Here is a 6,914-nt window from a genome sequence, read left to right as displayed (position 1 = left end):
TTCATTACTATGATGAATGCTTCAAGTGAAAATATATACTGGCCAAGGATACTTTTCAAGGAAGAAAACGGACATCAACATAAAATTTTCAGAAAGGAATTGCAATAAATTATGGTACAAACCTGTTTCAAGGATTTCATAGAAAACTGCCTTAAGCAGTATTGACTTGACATCAAAAAGTAAGATTTTTGCTCAATTACTGGGCCTGATTCACTCAGTAAACTTCAAATCAAGGCTAAGTTTCGAGTGTTTTGGATCAGTTACCATTGACAAGTCAGCAAAAGCAGCGATGGACAGGGAACTCTCTGGGTTAAGATCTGAGTCGCTCAGAAGCCAAATCTTTATACTTCCAAATCACAGTAATGCTCAGCCACAGGCTGGAGGCTTTCCTTAGCAATAACTGTCAAGTAGATCCTAAGAGAACACAGAAAGGCTTTTCATTAGCAGGCGGCGTCATCCTCCTACCAAAGTTCCCCAAAAGATCCAGTGCTCACAGGCTTCTATTGCAACTACAGGATTCCACTTGACGGGCACTTCTTGATGCTGAGTGCACCATAATGGGCAACAACAAACAAAATGTTTTACCTTCAGAGAGGAAACCTGGGGCCTCATCGAGTAGAAAGGAACACAGAGCAGCCAAGTGAAATAGCCAATATTTGAAGAAACCCTCCTGGATTCTCTGGGGATGAGAGGAAAGATCCCTAGCATTGCAGTTGGCACATTTCTGTCTTGCAACACTTCACTCTTGGGGACCTTAGCAACCTTGTTGGATGCCACCAGCAGCAGCTCATTGTGCGATGCCAGGCTTTGCGTTCCCGGGGCAACTGCCTGAACACTACCCCGGACCTGTGCCCTTGAGAAGCTTTGGATGCTGGGAATGTGTGCAAGATGATGGGTATCCTGAAAACATCTTCACTTCAGCGTCTCTGTTAAGTTTTCCCTGGCTGCCTCTTTGTTTTAAACCATGTTTGTTGATCTATTTTCTCTTTATCAAGGTTTGATTCTATTCCATGATTCAGAGCACACAAGGAGCAAAGAGAGGAAGAGAACCCCCGTAATCATACCCAACTGAGGCCATGCCACACAATCTATACCCCCCCAAAAGGGGTCCCAGAAACAAGAGCTAAGGATGGCACACCCAAGTGGCTAAAGCTTCCTCATAGTTTCCAAGTCCTCCCCAAATGGGCGACCAGTGTGCTCCTCTGCCCACCAATGAACGCTTTCAAAGGGCAGGATGCACCAGGAGAACTGTGGTGTACAAGGCAGGGATCAAAAGCATGGAGGGGTTGCAGTAAATAGGGGCGTAGATAAAAGTATTTTTTGGTCTGGGGGGGTCACACCCTGTGGTGTTCAGGGGTTACTCCTTGTTCTGTGCTCAGGGATAACTCCTGAGGGTGCTAGGGGACAATATGGGATGCCAGAGATCCACCCCCACTCCAAATTAAACACAAATCCCCTCCCCACTGTACTATCGCTCTGCACCCCACCCCAACATCTTTTTGCCCAGCAGAGGGGAGAAAGTAACTTTGTCCTGGCTGACCCCATGGCTTGCGGGCTCCCCACAGTAAGAGGGGGAGACATTCCAAGCCTGGCCCCTGGCTTCCAAGGGAGGCTCCCAGGCCTTCATTTCTAAGGAAAGTGCCCGATCTGCGGGCTCCCGCCTTCACATCTTCCCCCAACCACCCTCCAGCTTTGCTCCCCCTTATTCTCGACTTGGCCCATCCAGGCCCCCTGCCCTCCCCCACCTGGCCCCCTCCCTTTGGCAACCCCTCGCTCGCTTGCTCCCTCGGGATTGGATCAATGCAGCCGACAGCTCTTTGCAGGGCCTTGCAGCCCTGTGATCGGCCAGCCCGGGGCTTTCGGGGGGCCGAGCGTCTCAATTCAGGCGCACTGAACTGTATTTCCCCGGCCCGGGGCCCGCCCCCGCCTTTGTGCTGTGCCCGGCCCGCCCCCTTTGCTCACTCTCCCTTCATGCTTTGTTTGGCAAATACAAAACGCCCGGCCCAACGGCGGGCCCTTTTCAAGCTCCGCAGTCCGCACTTGAAAACGCTGCCGCCAGGCCCTGGGTACCTGGGAACACCTCCGAGGGGGGCACCGGGCGGCCCGGTGCCCCCGCCGCGCCACCCCATACCCGGGCACCTCGCCTCTTGAAAGGCCTTTGAACCTTGGCGCCCTCTGGGCCACCCTCCTTCCTGCCTTTGTGTTTTAAATGGCCCAGAAGGTCCCTGATTTGGGAAGCTTGAGAAATGGTTTGGATGGTGCACCAAAGGCAGCCAGGGCTTTGCTTGAAGAAAAATCCGAGCAGCAAGCAAGCGTGCGTGCGTGCGTGCGTGTGTGTGTGTGTGTGTGTGTGTGTGTGTACGATTGTTCTAGTTTGTTGAGCACTTACTATGTGCGGGGTGGTGGCTTAAGGCTGTTTCAACTTTATATACCTCCTAAAGTGCAGATTCAGGCCTCAGTGGGGTTAACCAGAGCTCCAGAAAACCAGAGGCGCTGACTTTTAATCTTTATCCTTCACCATGGCCAGTTCTAGTCTTCCTAAATGCTATATCCTCTTCACTGAGGGATCTGTTGACAGAAATAATTTGGAGGGAGTCATTCCCAAATTGGGAGCTTTTGTTCTCTTCAGCACCTGAGTTGAAGCAACTTTGGAAGTGTGGTCATTTAATAATGAAGCGAAAAGTTGTCACACGTTGGGGCAGATTTATGGTGTGTCGGGCACTTAACAAGTGATCTTTGGAGCCTCACAGCTGTCTTGAGGGGAGATCTGCTCTACTCCACCCACCCTCAGGAAACTCCAGGTCAATGAGGTCACTTCTACAAGGTCACACAGATACCAACAGGGAGGCTTTGACACAAGCAAGGCCTGTACTAAGCCAGCGATGGTTCTCCCTGTTCTTAGATGATGCTGTCGCTCCCCTTACTGATCTTTAAATATCTACAGTCCTTCAGAGAAGGTGGCGGCTATTTCAGCAAAATTGCCTTGCAAGGGAAGTTAATGGACACCCATTTGCTTCATCCTTTTAGAATTCTTTTTTCCTTGAAAAGATTCAATTTCCCAGTAGGAATACACCAACTTCGATGTGGAATTATCATACAACCCACCCCAGCTCAACAAACAGAATCAACTATGGAAAGCTCAACTAGCACCAAACAGCTTAGTAAACCTTTAGGCAATGACATAATAACTCCGTTGTGAGATAAGACTTTTCTTTTAATTGATATTTTTTTTTACCATTTTGTTGTAACAAACACTTGAGGAAATCTGTCTATACAGTGTTTTTTTTTAAATCTGTCTATACAGGCTTTCTTGAGAAAGAGATTGTCCACTGAGACTCCAAGGATGAGTAAGTGACTTGATAAACAGGGAGAAGAGAACATCATTTTCAAAGGTAAATAGCACATACCAAGGCTTTACTGGGGGTCATGGCAAGCTTTTGGGATGCTAAAATGAGTATAAATGGAACATCAAGGACAAGGAAGTTGGTGTGAGATGGATTTGGAAAGGTGTGAATGAATGATGGGTGTGTGTCTTTACTCTAAAGTGACATGCAAGATGTTGAAGAGTGGGAAAGCCATGAGGTGACAGGGCTACCTGAAGAGGGCACTGGAGTTTCAGTGGGAAAACTGGGAAGCATAGCTATTAGGGTGGGAGTGGGACAAAGGGGTAAGTTCTTGAGAACTGTCCAAATTGGAGACAATGGCATATCTCTTGGATATGGAATTTGGAATTGATGGACTAGGATGAGAGTAGGGGTTTTACACCAATTGGATGTTTGTCCATTTCAAATCCTCAATCTTTTCATCTGTATAGGGTTCCCAAGGTATCAATATACCTAAGAGGAGTTAGAGGTGTGAACCAAGAAATTACAAATCATTAGAAGGCAGAGGACTTGCCTTGCAAACAGCTGACTTTGATTTGATTCTTGGAACTCCATATGGACCCCCATTCCTGCTAGAATTCCTGGGTGCAGAGCCGGGTGTAAGCCCTGAACACAGCTGGTTGTGGCCCCAAAGGAAAAAAAAACAAAGTAATAAAGACAAGCCATCAATTAGCATTCCCAATACAGGCCTGATGATTTTTCTCTGTTCATGAAATAATATCCAACAATCAACATCATCATGTAATAACTAGGCATAACTGTGCTTCTTTTTTCTGATAAATGTTAAATAGACAACAGTAATCTAAACAACCTCTTCTTTTCTTTTTTAAATTTTATTGAAACCATTGCGATTTACAAAGTCCTTCACAGTTGGATTTCAGGCATATAGTGGCAATGAATTAGAGCCATTACCACCACCAGTGTTGACATCCCTCCATCAAAGTTTCCAGTATACATCCTATACCACCACCCTTAAGCCCCTGACAAGCAAGTGTAACTGGCACATTTTAAATATAGATTATTATAGATTAGCTCTCTTGATTTTACTGCTGTTGACTTTGGCTTGGATATTTAGTTTTGTCCTTTTTATCTCCACCAATGTCCCTGAGACCACTTAGTCCCTGGCTCTCATCCTTTCTTTTTCTTCTTCTAAATTTTATAGAAAATAAAGAAATATGAGGTAAAACAAAAAATTCATGTCCCAAGGTTCTATGCAAAAGGTGGGAGGCCCTATCTATAAGATAAAAAATGGGGTTGCAGGGGTTTTTTTTGCATAGGCACAAAAAATGTTGGGGAAATTAGAAAAGAAAAACCATTGACCTAAAATACAGGGTGTCCCTACACATGAAGCATCCTGTCATAAGACCAACTACAGGCTCCAGGCATACAAATTGTCTAACCCTTAAGTCTTTTTTTATGGCCCCAGTAAAAGTTCTCCTTAATTATGGTTATTGAATTTAGGCTTCTGTAACTAGAGATCTTGGTTTTATTGGGGGGCCACACCCATTTGATGCTCAAGAGTTATTCCTGACTAAGTGCTCAGAAATCGCCCCTGGCTTGGGGGAATCATATGGGACACCTGGAGATCAAACCGCAGTCCTTCCTTGGCTTGCACTTGTAAGGCAGACACCTTACCTCTAGCACCACCTCGCCAGCCCCGAGATCTTGTTTTTTATACAAATCCTATGTCATGCCAGGGTATTGAAAAGTGTATTCTGATTTCATCCCATCATTAGGTGGTGAGGCAGGGAAGCCTGCCCTGAAAACAAGTTTTTGCTATTTCCTATATGTCAGGGTGTCATATGAATCCACCCTGGAGCAAGTTGATACCAGGGCTGCATTAGGGCCTCCCCTCATGGAAGACTAATTCCAGGTGCTGTTGCAGAAAATCTTGTGGTTCCAAATATGAGATCCAAGGTTTGGGGTGGACAGTCAATGTCCAATCAACTAAGGCCTAAGTCAAGTCAACTGACAAATATTTAGGGTGAAAGGTGCCCCTGCGCTATTAATTTATGAGTTTCTATCCCTATTAGATATGAACTTCTTTCTATATGTAAGATATCCTCCATTTTAATGTGTCTGTGCAAAAAGGAACAATACCACATGGCACTACTTGTGAACACTCTCTTCTTATAAACAGAAACCATTACATATAAAGCTGAAATCACCCTTAACTTTGAAGTCCAAGTCCAAGGTTTGTCTCTCTTTAGAACACTATTTAAAGTACTTGCAATCTAAACTTCAGAAGCACATAATGATCATGAATAAGTTTGGTCTTCATACCTGAATGTATCACCTCGCAACATTCCAAAATGGTCTGCCTCATCACCATATTGAGTGAGAGAAAATATTTGCCTGCAATACATCAGATAAAAGATGGCATCCAAGATCTGTAAAGCATTCACAAAACTCAACAGAAAATTCAATGACCCCATCCAAAAATGTGGGAAGGGGATGAATAGACACTTCCAAAAGAAGACATATAAATGACCAAGAAGCATATGAAAGTACTCATCATTAGTCATGATTAAGAAAATTCAAGTAAAAATAAATAAAAAAAGAAAATTCAAGTTAAAACAATGAGATATAATATTATATCAGTGATAATTGCATATATAACCAAAAGTATAGAAGCAGCCTGGTCTGGCTGGTTTTTATTGAGAAAGGAATCCTCATTCACTATTGCTGGGCATATCACCTGGTCCAAACTTTATGGAAAGCAATATGGAGACTCATTCAAAAAGTAGGATAGAACTACCATATGATCCAGTATTACCATGTCCTGTCATCTTTTACCCAAATTTAAAACCATTAATTCAAAAGAACATATGCACACATCTATATTCATCACTGCTTTAGTACAATGGCAAAGATATGGAAACAACAAATTTCCAATTATAGATGAATGAATCAAGAAGTTGTGGTACTCCTTCAAAGCTCCTTTTTACTCCTTAACTCTCTCACTCCCCCAAACATCACTAACCCACATTACTCTTTTTAACTTCAGTATTGCACAATCCTAATCACAGACCAAAGCCGTGCATTGTGTGTAACAACCCCAAACTGTTTCAAAAGACATAAAATGGACACGTATGTCTTTAGAATATTTTGTGTTTTTCCCTGACAACTATAAGTCTTACTAAATACTCTCTTATACAGTGACAATTCTAACCACTTTTTATCTTCTCTTTATGAGTTGTTCAACAAGGAATTTTGGTGAAAGAGTCCTCCAGTTTAATGCTTATGATTGAACCATGTCATGGGGATTATTGGACTTGTTCTTACGCCATGTGGCATTGCTCCTTTTTTGCATAGGCACATTAAAATGAGAAAATATTATAGATACAAATAAGATACTATCTAATAGAGATTGGAATACACTAATCTTGTAGTGCAAAGGGACCTTACACCCTGAACATAATGACCTGGCACAGGCCTCAGAAGAATGGGCATTCTTCATTCACCCCTGATCTAGAGAAGACATCCACGAAACATCCAGGTTTGTCTATAACATCACCTGGAAGCAATCCT

The sequence above is a fragment of the Suncus etruscus genome, chromosome X, assembly GCF_024139225.1.
Source record: "Suncus etruscus isolate mSunEtr1 chromosome X, mSunEtr1.pri.cur, whole genome shotgun sequence".
NCBI lineage: Eukaryota > Metazoa > Chordata > Mammalia > Eulipotyphla > Soricidae > Suncus > Suncus etruscus.
Note: the sequence above shows the minus strand (reverse complement) of the source record.